A 15,603-nucleotide genomic window follows, 5' to 3' on the forward strand; every position below is an offset into this window, starting at 1 on the left:
CTCATCACATCCTATTAGCTACAATTTATTCATGTAGCCATCTCTCCCTACAAGAAAGATTGGGAAATGTCATTGCTAGCTGGGCTGTACATGCTTAGCTAAAACTCGGTGATGAGGGGGTTCCAAAAGACAGAAACAGAGATTGGATTTGGAGACAGGAGCCTTCTCAGCTGTAGCTTCTCAAACAGATTTTCAATCAGTCCTTCTGTTCTTAGCCCTACTTCCACTTTCCCTTCTAGAAGAACCTGTGACACTAACCTGTGACAGCTTTCTTGGGGTTTTGTAGTGTTAATAAGATTGCTTTTTTACCTTTTACAACTGTGGGCCAGGATTCAGAATTCTCAAATCTGCTTTACTTTTTGGAGATAATCCACCTGTTCTCTAGTTTCCCAAATTTCCTGGCTGTTGTCTTCTTCTGATCTCCTTTTCCTTGAAGATGTATTCTTTGTGAAATACAATCTTTTATTCTTATTTTAGTGGGACTGGGGAGGGAATGGTGGTTAAATATGTGTGCTCCATCTGCCAATTTTAAACAACTATGATTTTACCAATACTGATTTTTAATCAGGATTAAAGGTGATAGGCATCTACTTTCGGTCCTTTCATTGGTTGCTTTCATTTACTCATTTATTCATTCCAAAGGATCTAAAATGTCTGTTACATGGCAGTCATTGTGATAAACACTGAAGAGACAGTGGCTTTATCAACCTCATAGCCCAAAGAAATAAACAGACAGTAAATACATTTTAAAAGTCACATCTCGGTGGCTCAGTTGGTTAAGCGTCCAACTTCAGCTCAGGTCATGATCTCACAATCAGGCTCACGAGTTCGAGCCCCGTGTTGGGCTCTGTGCTGACAGCTCAGAGCCTGGAGCCTGCTTCAGATTCTGTGTTTCCCTCTCTCTCTGCCTGTTCCCCACTCATGCTCTGTCTCTCTCTAACTCTCAAATATAAACATTTAAAAAAAACTTTAAGAGGTAAACATGCAATAAAAACTTAAGAAACATTCAATAAATAAAACAGTACACTGGGCTAGAAAATAAAGAGTTAAGAGAAGGCCTCTTTGATGTGGTAACACTTGAGGTAAGATTTGAAAAAGACCTAGAAGCCACCAAAGCAAAGTACATGTGCTATGCTTGCTTTGTTTCAGGAATTAAAAATATGCTACTGTGATCTTGTGGCTTCCCACTTTAATAAGTTCCTACTTTCTGACTGCCAAATAGTACCACAAAGTTTTTTCTTGTTTTTCCTTCTCAACTTATAGTTGGTGGTGGTGCAATGACATTACCCTCTGACTCAAAAGATAGTTCACATTTTAGTTCTGCCATTTTCCAGCTGTGTGACTCAGCCAAGTTTTTCAACTTCTCAGAACCTAATGTCCTCAGGTAAAAAGTGAAAAATTATGGAAGGCTTATAGTGAGAATCAAAGCAGATGATTCATGTGGAAGTACCTGGCATATAGCAGGTACTCAGAAATTGTTGAAACTAAATCTAAACATTGAACACGTTCTCAGGTACATTAATGGATTCTTCCCTAAACTGGCAAAAGACCCACCAATTCGTTTTCTACTCAAATAATGAGAAAAAGAAAAAAAATCTGTGAATGTAACAAACAAGTATTTTAGGGAATGAAATCAGAATGAATGGGTCAGATCCATGGCTCTCCCCGCTTAGAATCACATCTGATGGTGATCTTCAGAAGCATGTTGTGTAAGGCAGTAGCTATGTCCCCCGACATCTGTTTCAAGGGTGGGGATGTAACATGCCTCAACATTCTACCCTCCCATAACCTATTACAGAAATACAGCTAATGGACTTATCTAATGTGCTTTGAATAATTCTCCTCTGGCAGCATGTATAAACTTTTGGGAAGTGTAAGTTCCATAAGTTTAAATTTGAAGTACTCCAGTTTATCTTTCTATAACTGAACGTCTTGAATACTGTGTAATGCCCCTGGTGATATTACTTAGACTTAATTCAAGAAACCTTGATCATTCACTTCCTAGACATACAATACTTTGTTAATGTGCTGGGAGGTATACAAGGATGAACTTAATATTTATAGTCTAAAATTACAGACAGTTCCAAAAGTCCTTTTTCAATGATTGGGAGAGCACTTAATAATCTTACAACATTCCAGAGTAATCACTGTGAATATCAGTTACTATTCTATATGGTCATACTTGTAAGGAACGGCTGAATAACGTCTATAAGATACAAAATAGTAGCAAAAGATTGAGATCTCTTCTCACTCAGTTCTATGTGGAACTTGGGAGCTTGGTATTATAGTAATCCAAATCCTGAGAGAACTGCCCTTCAGATTCTGAAGTATTCAGGAGCCACGCCTGTCCATTTTTGCATTCTTAGTATCTAAAATCAGGTGTGGTATGCAGTGTGCACTTAAAAAATGTGGAGGGTTGAACAGAGAGATGACTGTCTGAGGCCTTCTTTTTCTATTTATTGCCCTAGAAAACACAGAGTGGTAAACACTGACATTAAAGACATTCCACTATAATACTGAAACTTAGCATTTGCCTTGCACATAGTGATGCTACCATTTCCACAGCAGCATGTATAAGTGTGAAGAAAGGGTTAATATCAGGCCTGGCTGAGGCAGGCCTGCCTGAGAATGACCTCCTGCCTCCCACGGCCTTGTTTCCTTGGAAACAGTAGAGTTAAGATAAATGGGGAACAGTTGTCTCTCCCTCTGTATTGTGTAAAACAAAAACCTGGGCTGAGGGATCTGTGAGCTGGCATGCAGACCTCAAGCTTGATGAAAACCATATACAAGACTGGTGGGGGAAGTGGCCTCTTTGTGACAAGGTGACCCCACCCACCCTGACTCTCACACCTTGGACCTGTGTGAGTGAGGGGGCAAACAAAAAGCTGCTACTAAGGTAGCTGCTAGACATCCCCATGAGCTGATGACACTATCTCCTTGCTGGTCTTCGGCTGTGTTTCCTTCCAGGAAGTTCAGTAAGAGTTGTATTGATTAAAGCCTGTCTGTGTCTCCTGAGTCTGATTTGCCAACTCGAATTCATAATGGCAACTGAGCTGACGCAGTCAGTAATCTTCACAAATGGCTCTCCTGCTCCCAGATGTAACTTTCAGCACAGAGAAGGGGGAGTTAAAAAAGAAAAACAAAAGAGAAGAAAAATCTCCAATACTATGTTCCCCAAGATGGAAAATAAAAGCTTCTCAAATATTGGGGGATGCCATGAACCCCAGGCAAAACGCAGACCAGCTCCCAAGAGGTCAGCACGCTTGATGGTCACATCCCAGCAAATGAGAACGAAGGGGATTAAAATTAATCCAAGTGCCAATGTCTGGTGTAGGCACTGCACAATTTAAACTGCATTACCAAAGAAAGGCCATTTGGGAAAGGAAGTGCAAAAGAGAAAAAGCAGGATAAGGGTAATTTGATGACTAGGAAAAGGTCAAAGGGGCATATTCAAGAAGGTCCCTCTGGATCTGTGAAATAAGAGGGGATAAAAGCACATGCATGTTCACTGAAATTAAAAACCCTTTTAGGTTGTCTTCTCTGCTAAATTCTTAGGACTTGAATGATTTTAAATTCCTGAAAGCAACTCCTTCCCCTCTGAGTGAATGTTTAGCCACTTTAATGTGCTTTACCTGGGACTTTTGTATGTGCCTTCAAGCTAGGAAAAGAGTTTTAAGAGGGTCTAATTCTCCTTTCAGGCATATGTATTTTTTCGAGCACCAAACAGAGTCCACAAGCCAATGAAGACTAAAGAAGCCATGCAAGTGACATCAGACAGAGCACCACCCAAAGGACTTGGTTCAGAGCACTTATGACCATCTTTACTACCGTTGATTCATTACCATTCATTTTTTTAATGTATTGAGAGCCCACCATGAGCAAATCAAATTGGCCCTAAGTTTCTTCTACTTAATTTATTCCATGTGTCTAGTTCCAAAGAGAAATGTGCTACAGGTCATTACTCTCCACATATTTAAAAACATCTAAACAACCTACAGTGGATCAATTCCAAGAAATATTGATAGTTTTAGTTATAGCAACATAAAATTAGCATACATGTCTTTGAAATGATACCTCTCCCTCCAATAAAATCCTATATGCAATATATTTAAAGTAGCCTAATCGTGCTAATATTATTTTAAGAAAAATTGCTTATATTCCTACAGCCCTTTATATGTCTAAATACCTTGCATAAATCATCTCATTTTTATTCTCAATAACCCTGCAAGGTAGCAAGGCAGATATTATTATTATTCGGCTGTCCTAGAAATACAAAGTAGTTTAAAAATGCCCATAAGAAGACAGAAAGTTGTTAAATGACCTTAAACGACAACCCAGATAGTCTGATTTCTAGCAAAATCCTTTTTCTACTATACAACTTAATAAAAACACAAGTTTTTTTTCAGTTCACTTCTACAAAATTTCAGTTAATAAAAACAAATAAAAGTTGTTAACTATCTCCTCTCAGAAATAAGGTTACTAAGTAATTTGTAGGGGATTATGTAAAAACTCAAGCTTTTGAGAAACACAGAGCCATTTTTGTGATGCTACTGGGTAAGGAATTCATTCCATTTCTTTTTTATTTCCCAGGAGGGATTTACTAGACAAATACCAAGTTTAAAAATCCATATAGCTCAAGCAAAGTTCAAAAAGTTTAATTCTAGCAATATGAATACTTTAATTTCCTGGGAATAAAATTTTTTTAAAAAATCAAAATTCAGACCCACTTCCTTTAGTATGCTGCATTCTAACAGTTTACCAAGCTCCATATTTTGTTTCAGAACAGATCTAGTGGGCATTGTAACCCTTTGAGGTAATCTTCAGATTTGCTCTGAATTCTACTGGAAGAGTCACACTTTTATAGTTGGGGGGGGGGGGGCAGGAATTAATGACTTCTGTAAAGGATAGAAAAAAGTATTTATAATGGGATTTAGGGGCAGGGGCTTTGCAATTAAAAATAGCATTTAAACATTTTACTTAAATCCAACCAAACTGGAGTGTCAGCACAATTCTATTCGTTAATTTTGACATGATTTACTGAGTAAAATCCCCTTAAGTCAGAAGCTGACCTCCACAGCATTCAAGCTTCCTGTGGGATCAAAAGGAATAATAAGAAACATGTTACTACTGTAAAATAAGCAAGTCTGGTGTTGCGCCATAGGTCTGTTCCTATGTTGTCAAATAGACAAGAATGCAGCAAATACTCAGCAATAACAAAATAAGTGTCCAGAGACCTTTTTCCAACCAACAAGCCGACAACTCAGCAACTTCAAACAGATTTTTTTTTCTTTCAGAGCCAATTCACTTGCAGTGTAGGCTGATAAAGCAGTATTAATCTCCTGCTTTAAATCAAGTTTCTGTCACTGGGCTCCATTAATCTCCCCCCTGTTATCAAGTGTCTCCATGGCAGGAAATTATATTTCTAAATTGAATTTTGTTCTGTTTCGATGTAGTAAGAAATATTTTCCAGACTACTAATAGGATGCATAAAGATTGTGACTCTGACAATACCGTTAGATAAATAAAAGCTATAAATTAAACCCACCTTCATTCACTAGCAAGCATAATAGCAAAATAGAAAGCATTGATTACCTGGAAAGAGTAATCAAATAAAAGATTTTAAATGAAAAGTGAGGTAGCAGATGGTTAACTTTTTAATTTACCTTTTTATAGCAATTGCCCATAAAGGTAAAAAGAAAAAAAATCAATCCAATGAGTCTCCTGGTGCTAATAAAACACATATTGATTCTCAGTGCATATGCTTACTCTACAAGATGCTCAAACCTGGTTCTACCACTGGTAATAGAAGCAGATACTGTTTACGAGCACTTCAGTGGAGACAAATTTACAGTAAAGCAATGTCTCTGAGCTAGATTTATTATTAAAGAACAAAACTTTATAACCACAAGCAACAAAGAGATTTCATTTTACGGTGAGGGATCCACTCATAGGAGGCCAAGACAACTCAAATGGCAATTCAGTCGCTGGAAGAGGCCTTCAAAATTACAGTCTCCCTTTTTGTCAGTGAACAATAGTGATTTCAAGAAGGTTTAGGTTTTTTTTCCATTGATATAAATTTCCTTGTACTGCCTCCCTTAATACAGGTCTAGTTTCTCATTGACAGTAACAATTTGGAAAAAAATCTCTTCAAACACTTATTGAAAACGTGGTCCCAAGGTGGTCCATTAAAACTTCACATACTTAAAGCAACACTGCATGAAAGAAGCTTTTCATTGTGCATCAGTGTAAGGGGCTTATAGAAGACGTAATTAATGCTATCTGACAAATGTACAGAGGAATGTGGGGAAAGTCTTCCAGACAGAAGAGAGATGAATGGATACCAGCACCTCTTTTCTACTCTAACCTACAGATTTTAACCTGAATAGACAAAATAAATGGATCAAATCACTATACCCTCTTTAACTTCACATTCAGAATACCATACTTCAAACAAAATTACCATGGTGATTTAAACCACTGTTACATACACTATCTTCATCAATTTAGGTATTTTCAGGTCTCATTAAACATGTAAACCTTATTTATAATGAGTAAGAGAATAATAACAATGTGAAGTCACAGAACTTAAAGTTTACAAAAGTAAAACTGAGAATTGATGAAAATTATAAAGAATACCTTCAAAATAATAAATCAATATTAACCAGAACTAGAAAGCAAACTGAAACAGAATAAATTACTTTCAAAAGAAGAAATGCAACATGTTTTTATAAATAAAAGCAGGTAGTAAAAAGAGAAGCCAGCATTTGAAAAACATACATCCTCCTTTTTTACCATCTGAGAAGATCTTACCTACATATATGAGAAAGAAAACTACAGCATCATAAACTACAGGTCAGAAGTCACATTCCTTAAGAGTAACAAGCAGTAATGGTACGTTTGGAAAACTCTGACGCTTATTTGTTATTATCAACATAATTTTGACTAAAATGTAGACTATAACATGTTCCTGGGAGGAATGGCAGCAAAAGAGAATGACAACCATTATTTTTCTATATGCTGCAATTTGACAATGTATTTTGCATAAAGCACACCACCAGATGTCTAGCCTCTGGACTCACTTTTTATTAGAAAGCCCATCTCATCAAGTGTGATGTACATTTCAAGCATTTACATCATGCTCTGTTTAATGCCAAAAGGTTTGGTGGGATTCCACATGGAATTAATTTGTGATGCTGAAAGCCAATTCAGGACAGTCTCAATTTCAGGCTAAGTCCATCTGCCAAAATGTTGCTTCGCAACATGAAATGCACTTGCTCGTCACTAATTTTCAGAAGTGTCTCTTAATCACTTACCGATATATAAAACATAGAGTTCAACTGCTATTCATTAAGGGAAAAAAATATATATTGCCTAAACAAAGCACAAAACAGAAGCCACAAACAAGGACGTAAAAGCATTTCAGTTCTGCAGTAGAGAAATTTCCTATACTGCATGTATTAGAGTTTTCCAGCATCACACAATCTCCCATGATGAATATTCAAGATTTTCATTTTCACCATTAAATGGACCCACTTTAAAAGCATCACCTTACTTGGCAAAACATATTTACATACCCAGTTGTGTGGTTCAAAAGTTTCTAGTTCTAAATATTTATAGTTAGAAAAGAAAAGTGGTAGAAATCCACTTCACCTTGCCTTTACCTGAGATTTGAAAAAGACTGATTGGGGCACCTGTGTGGCTTAGTCACTTAAGCAGCCAACTCTTGATTTCAGCTCAGGTCATGATCTCACAGTTCATGGGATCAAGCCCTGCATCAGGCTCTTTGCTGACAGCACGAAGCCTGCTTGGGATTCTCTCTCTCTGCCCCTCCCCTGCTCACTCGCTCTCTCTCTCTCAAAATAAATAAATAAACTAAGAAAAAAAAAAAAAAAGACTGACCAACTACACATCAGAACATCAGGATATGGACAGAGGCTTTGTTCTTCAGCTGTGAGAAAACGTTTTCTCAGGAAGGAAATCTTAAGAAAGGTATCAGGAAACTAAGAACTATGCCAGTCATCTTTAAAGACCTCAAAATACTTCAGAGAACAAATGTTCAACCACGTTCTTTTTTTTTTTAACAGAGAAATCAAATCTCAAGATCAGCCAAGGAAAAAAGATCACAAGGAATATCCTATCTCTACCTCCAAAAAAAAAAGAAAAAGAAAAAGAAAAAGAAAAAAAAAGTGGCACCCATTTTCCATTTTTAAAATGTAAGTATTTTTATCACTTCCAAGTATAACATTTAAATATATTGAGAGCTTTTCTCTGAATAATGGTGCTGGATTCTCCATAGTGTATTTCCCACACCATTCTCCTTGAATGTCACATTGCCCAGGAAGCTTCCTTAAGAGAGCCTTACTTCCAGAAGATACCAATCCCTAAAACTTGAGCTGAACAGGAGAATAAATGCTTGATTTTAAAGCATTTTTTTCAAGTTCTAGATGAATAGAAGGGACAACTCCCAGGACTAACATAAAGTATCTTTGAAGATCCAAATTAATAAATGACTGATTAATCAAGAATCAAAGCTTAAGAAGGGAAGAAAGTTCACTGACATGGCTTCTTAATACCTATCTGGTTCAAAACAGTCAATATTTATATTAAAAGGCTAAAGCTAATAATATTTTTCCTGTCTGTATCAGTCTCAAAATACATCAAATCTACAATATCCTAGAATTCCTCCAACTAAATTCTTCAGCAACATCTATCTCCAATCCACAACATGAGGAGAAATATAGCAGGATACAAAAAAAACTAAAAGAGCAGGGTCTCTCACCTTAACAGAGATTTAAATTCACTACTGCCATTTTAAAATTTGAATATTTCCTATAAACATACAGATTAATGGTTGTTTTTTTTTTTTAATTATAGGCTCCAACATCACTGGGCCTTCATTGCAGTCTGGCAATAACTGCTTGGCAATGAGTGGCTACTGCTTAATCCATTGGTTAGACTATCTCCAAAATCCTTCCAGGAACAAAAATCTGAGTGCCTAAATAAGACTGTAGTTAGTTTATTGTTAAACTTTTCATTCAAGTAGCATTAACAAGGTGCCTACGTGTCTCAGTTGGCTAAGTGTTTAGCTCTTAAGTTACTCTTTCTCTCTGCTCCTCCCCCATGCTCTCTCTCTCTCCTGCCCTCTCTAAAATTAAAAAAAAAAAAAAATTAACAGCATTATCAAAATAGAATTCATAAGTGTGAATCTCAGAACACTTCTTTGATGTGAAAGTGAATTTCAGAATTATGATTCTTAAAAATGACAGGGAGGTTCCTCTTGTACTAAATAAAGCAGGACTGCCTTACCATGGCAGCAACACATTATCAGTAAAGTAAAACTAACCTATCCCATGATGGTCTAATCCCGACTCTCCCTCCCTATTAATGAATGAATAATTCACCAATGCTTGGTGAATTCTACTTCACAATGATAGGAAGAGACAATTTCAAAGGATCATAAAGCAACATTGTTATGAACGTTTGGCCACCACAAGCCAGTTATCCTTGTGGTAACTCTTCTGACACCTCCTACTTAAAACTTACCAAGATATCAGAAGGATCATGAGGGCCTGTTTTCACAATGTGTATTCACACTGAAAATCAAGATCAAGGGAGCATTTGTCCTTCTGCTCCATGGAAGCTCACCTTCCTGAGCTCACCTTAGGACACCTGCATTACGGTTTGACAGGTATATCACCCCAGGCCTGTATGGAAGCTTGCCAGCCCCCACTGGTAATGTGCTTGTTGAACAAGATTTGAGAAGGATGGCCCACTCAGCATACTCAATTATGTTGAAGAAGGCTAAGGCACCATCTTCATCCAGACTCCCAACCTTGAACTGCAGCCTCCTGAAGACCTCTTCCAGGACCTCAGATGTCTTCCAGTCAAGGTAATGAATCTCACTCTTGAAGCTCTGCATACACCACCCCTGGACCAGAGAAAGGAGGTTCCAGGGGCAAGGAAGAAAGACAGGTGGAGCTAACCAAGGTGGACTATGGTCTAGGGCCAGGCCAGGGCTGCCATGAAAGAGGAGGCTTCCCAGCACATCATGATCACAGGACCTGACATAGAGACTGACAACTACACCAGGCACAACCTGACTGGCCACAGCCCCATCCAGCTGTACCCCTCTGTGCCCCAGGCTGAGCTTAGAGAGACATGGGGCCCACTTCATCACGGAACAGTGTTCTATGCATGTGTGTGCCCTTATCACCATAATCATATGGAGCATCACCTACCACAGCTGGCTGGCCTTCATGCCTTTGTGCTGATGCTCTGGGCTTGCCTCATCTGGACGATGTGCAGCTGCCATCAGCTGGCCATGCTCTGATCACCTTCCATCCTGCTCTACAGGCTGGCACTATGTGGGCTACCCTACATGTGGGTCATGGAGGAGTGTCCCGAGCTCACCACGACCCTGGCCCTGTCAGCCTGGCCATCTGGAGCTAGAGAACACCTGCCACCTCCGCTTAAACCTTGGTGCCATGGCGCTGCACATTCTTACCTTCTGGCTCCTGCTACACCTGATGTATCAAAAGGTAGCTGCTAGGGGTGCCAGGGTAGCTCAGTCGTTTAAGTGTCTGATTTTGTCTCAGGTCATTATCTCACAGTTAATGAGTCTGAACTCCACATCGGGCCCTGTGCTGTCAGTGTGGAGCCTGCTTCAGATCCCCTGTTCCCCTCTTCTCTCGGCCCTGCTCATGCTCTCTCTCTCTCTCAAAAATAAATAAACATTTAAAGAAGAAGGAGGAGGAGGAGAAGGATTGGGGAGAGGAAGGGTGTGGGGAGGGGAAGGGGAAGAGGGAGGAAGGGGAAAAAGCTGCTGAAGGTGAAGACCCCACTGCACTAATGGAAGTCACCACGGAAGACACAGAGTTTATGTAGATGCTGTTTCAGAGCCTGGGGGAGCCAATCACAGGTGTCTATGCCAAGTACTGGATATACATGTCTGATGGCATGTTCATTGGTGTCAGCTTTGCCGGCTGCCCCATCATCTACAAGATCGTCTCTGTGTTCCCCTTCTTGCTCTGCCTCACCCTCTTCCACATCTACTACAACCGGTAGCAGAAGTTGTTCAAAGCGTTCTGGTGGCTGGGTGTAGCCTACACCATGCTGGTGTTCATCGCTGTCTATACTTTCCAGTTACACAACTTCACCATATACTGGCACAACCTGATGGGCAATGAGCAGTTGGGGGACCTGAGCCTGGAGCAGCTCAGCATGTCCAAGTTCTTCTCCAGCATCTTCATCCCTGGCTTTTTCCTGCTCCCCTGCATCCTGCACAGCACTCCTTCCACCAGCCCTTTATGCAGCTCTTCAGTCTGAAGCATGTCCCCTGACCCGGCACCACCTCCTGTGCTGGGTTCACAGGCAGGGTGTGGTAAGTGGCACCCCACTGGTCCAGCAGCAGGAGGAGGAAGAATAGGTTTCTAAGGACAAGGGGCTGAGCACAGCTGGCTCCCACCAAGCCACACAAGTTCCAGAAGCAACAGCAAACAAGTGGGGCCTTGTGGGCAAACAGCTGTTGGAGTTGGCCACTGGCTTCTGGGATGTCCTCACCGACATGCAGGTGTTCTTGTGATAACTGCTAAAGCTGCATATCTTCAAGCTCGTAGTCTTATACACTATCTGAATGGCCCCAAAGGAGGTGTTAATGATGAACCTTTCACTGGTTGTGCTGTGGGCCTTCATCCTGCCTTACCCCCACTTCTGGTCCATGGCTTCTTGCCAGTCTACTGTCTGAATCGGCATCATCACCCTGTGCGAGACTGTCTATCAAGATCATCAACCCCATGAGTACTCCAGAAACTATACTGAACCCTTTCTCAATAGCACCAACTTTCAGAAGACAGAAGGAAAAAAAAAATCAGTTTTTGCTATACCAGAGGCCCATTAACCCTGCTAACTGATTTGGGGGTGTGGAAGGGCTTCCCAAACCTGGGCTACATCCAGAAGCACCTACAGACCCTACTGCTGCTGGCATCTGAGGCCACCATGTACCAATGCCAGGAACATCACCATCCACAACACCTGCTGGCCCCTGCTGTCTATAAATGACAGCACTCCCCAGTGGCTGAGCCAGGACTTGCTCAGCTGCCTCAAGTTCTTCTTCTACAAACTTGGGCTGGGGATATTCCGGATGGCCGTGAACGTGTTTGGGCAGCGCAGGAATTTCATGATCATCCTGCATGGCCATCCTCACCCACCAGCACTCTGGTCAGTGCCTCTTCCTGGCACTCTTGTTGCTGCACCGGTACCTGCTGTACCTGGGCATTCTCCCCACCCTGTACATAAACTACCTGTAGCACTGGGGCCAGGCCATCCTTGTGAACTCCACATGCAAGTGGGGTACCTGCCCAATTTATTCAGGGCCCCCAACTCTACCAACCTCATAAATGACTTCCTCCTGCTGCTCTGCACCTCCTGCCAAGCACACAGAGGGGTGGCCAGCATCAATACTGACGACCTGGAGCCTGTGGAGGGGAGCCTAACCCATGCCCAACTTCATCCCCTGAAGGTCCTACCTCAACATGATGAAGGTGGCCATCTTCTCATTCCTCTTCTGGTTGGCCTTAGTCAAGGGGGCCACTCACATCAGCATCTTCAAGCTGGGCTACGTACTAGCCTGCTTATACCTGCTGCTCTTCAGCACCAAGCTGCAGAAGAACACACGTGCCTGCCTCCTGCCATGGGACTGCCACATTCTCTATACACGGTCACCACCATCATCTCCAAGAACATGCTCTTGTTCCTGTCCTGTATGTTTGTGGAGTAAATGCAGAGCAACTTCTGCTGGGTCACCCAGCTTTTATTGAAGTCAAAGGTTACTATGACTCCAAGGAGACGCTGGGCAGGAACCAGGACTGCCTGCTGCCCGTGGAGGAGGCCGGGTCCTCTGCGACGGCCTCTGCTCCCTGTTCCTGCTGCTGCAGCGCTGCCTCTTCCTCAGCCACCGCTTGCTGCACATCGAGGCCAAGGTCCACGCCACCCGCCCTGCAGGCCTCCAGGAGTTTCGCCCTCTACAATGCTGTCAACCTCAAAAGCATCCACCGGTGGCACAAAGCAAAGAAGTCCCTGGCACAACTGTTGTAAGCAGGAGAAACACAGGCAGGACCCAGCGGGCAGTGGCCCGTCCCGAAACCAGGAGCCAGGGCCCGGCAGTCCAGGGGGCTTCTCCCTGCCGCAGAAACAGTGGAGGTGGCTGTGTCCAGACCACCCCCGACCCGTCCACTTCCGCCCGGGACTACTTTCTTTTCGAGTCCGACAGTGAGGAGGGGAAGGAGGCCCAGTCCACGGACCCCAGGCGGGGGGCACAGAGCGCCCTTCAGATGGCACAGCAGGAGCGGGTGACCAACGTCCCGGCAGTGCTGAGGCGGCGGTGGCAGGGCCCGGCAGGACAACTGCCCGCGGGACGGCCTGCGCCCAGAGGCGGAGCCAGCGGAAGGCCTGGCGCAGCCACGTGACCCAGCGAGAGCTGAGCACGAGCCCCGTGGAGTTCCCGCGGGGAAGGAGGCCTGAGCCGAAGTCGCGGGCCGACGTACTGGCTGCACAGCTTCGCGCAGCACCACAGCGCCGAGAGCTACGTGCTGCGCGCCGGTGCCAACTCCACTCGCAGGATCTCCTTCGGGGGCGGAGAGACGCACCAACGCCTGCTGGACCAGCTGTAGGAGAGCAAAGCCCAGGCCACGCTGCCAGGCCCCTCAGAGGCCCGCGCTGCACCAAGCACAGCATCAGGTGAGCCGCTGAGCAGCACAACCGACGACACAAGCAGTCCCCTCAGCACCGGCTACGGTACCCTCAGCAGCAGCAGCAGCAGCGAGGAGGAAGTGGTCCCGAGCGGGTGGGCTTCCTGTGTGACCGTGGGAGCTTCCAGCCCACACTGGCAGCCGGACGCGCATGGGCAGTGAACCTCTCCTCACCAGGCACCTGTGCGTCCCGGAGCTGGAGAAGGCCCAGCGGTTCGCGGTGGGGCAGGGCCAGGCACTGAGGCTGCTCTAGGCCACTTACCAGTGTATGGCCGCCCACTCGGAACTGCTCTGCTCCGTCCTCATCGTCCTCAACCACGTGGTCACCGCCTCAGCCACCTTCCTGGCGCCGCCGTGTTCATCTTCCTGTGGGCCATGCTGTCCATCCAGTGGCCAAACAAGCGCTTCTGGATGAAGGCCATTGTCCTCACAGTGTCACCAAAAACCTGTTCCAGTTTGGCTTCTTCCTCTGGAACAGCCACACAGTGATGCGGCGCTGAGAACAAGCCCTGCTTCGCTCCATGCATCCTGGGCCTGAAGAAGACTGACAGCTACATCACCTATGATCTGGTGCGCCTCGTGGCCCTTTTCCTCCACCTTCCCCAGATGTTGTGCTGTGGTCTGTGGGACCACAGGGAGGACCTCTTTGCTCCCCAAGAAGCATGACAGGAGCAGTGAAGAGAGGGGCTGAAGAGAAACCCGCACATCCAGACAGCCCTGCTGAGACCTCAGACGGAGGAGGGCCCCACAAGGAGCCATCGCCCCCACCAAGGAGGACATTCAGGCTGAAGTGAGGGACCGGCCTAGGGACAAGTTCCCAGTGAAGCTCAAGACCCCCAACACAAAGTTCTTTGGCCACATTTTAGGAGGGAGAGCCCAAAACCCAGAAGACCCTCAGGAGCAGGGGACAGGGACTGCTCTGGGAGAGAGAAGGGGTGGAGTGGCCCCCAGGAGAAAGTGAGGGCAGCTGGGCTCCCCCTGCGGAGCTTCTTCTGTCTGTCCCTGGCCCAGAGCTATTGCTAACTCAGAGCGTATATCAGCAACAGGTGGCAGCTGGCCAGGCAGTCTGGCAGCTTGATGACCGCCACTCAAGGAAGCCAGCAACCCCTGAGCCCACACTCTCCTTCCAACGCTGGACACTCATGTCATGGTAGTCATCCTCCTCTTTGGGCTGCAGCTCCTTCATAGGGTTGGCTTCAGGCCTCCTGGGTACACAGATGTAATTGGGGAAGCGGTTGGGGATGGCCTGTAAAGGGTACCCTCCAGCAAGCTGGCTGGCTGTCATTGCACAGTGCTGTTCCACAGTGTGATTCTCGGTATACTCCATGGAACTGCTTTTGGCCAGGTCTTTCTGGAAGTTCCAGGCTGTCTCTTCTCTGTGTGAGTAAAAGCATTGTTCCATCCAGTGTTTAGCTATGTTCCGTTTTCCTTCGTGACTCTGATACTAAGATGCAGTGGGCACAAGTATTTGGACTCTATACCAGTTGGCTCTCACTGTAATGTTCTTTTCTGTCCTCCGTGTAGTTGGAGTCCTCTCCTGGCATTGATTACTGGTACACAGTGTTCTGCTGGACAGAATGCTAATGGATACCTGGGTTTCTTTTGGGTGATCAAAATTGCCTAAGCTTAGATCATGATGGTTGCACAACTCCACAGATATATTAATAGATGACATGGCAACAGTGCTCTTTGTGGATAAAAGTTCACTACAAATTCACTAAAATTAAAACTCTGTATAACCAGTGCTTTCTGTAGCCTGGGTCCATGTAAGGATTATACCCTCCGGGGACTTAAATTCCCAAGAAAAGAGAAGCCCATCAAGCCAGGCTTCTCATGTCCTCCACTTTAAACATCCCAG

General features: G+C 44.0%; 1 pseudogene; it reads left to right on the top strand.

The window, feature by feature from the left end:
• Nucleotides 1–10,190: 10,190 nt before the first annotated feature.
• LOC122220738 lies at nt 10,191–15,350 on the top strand (annotated as a pseudogene).
• Nucleotides 15,351–15,603: the final 253 nt, after the last annotated feature.

Source organism: Panthera leo, chromosome B2 (assembly GCF_018350215.1).
Source record: "Panthera leo isolate Ple1 chromosome B2, P.leo_Ple1_pat1.1, whole genome shotgun sequence".
Classification (NCBI taxonomy): domain Eukaryota; kingdom Metazoa; phylum Chordata; class Mammalia; order Carnivora; family Felidae; genus Panthera; species Panthera leo.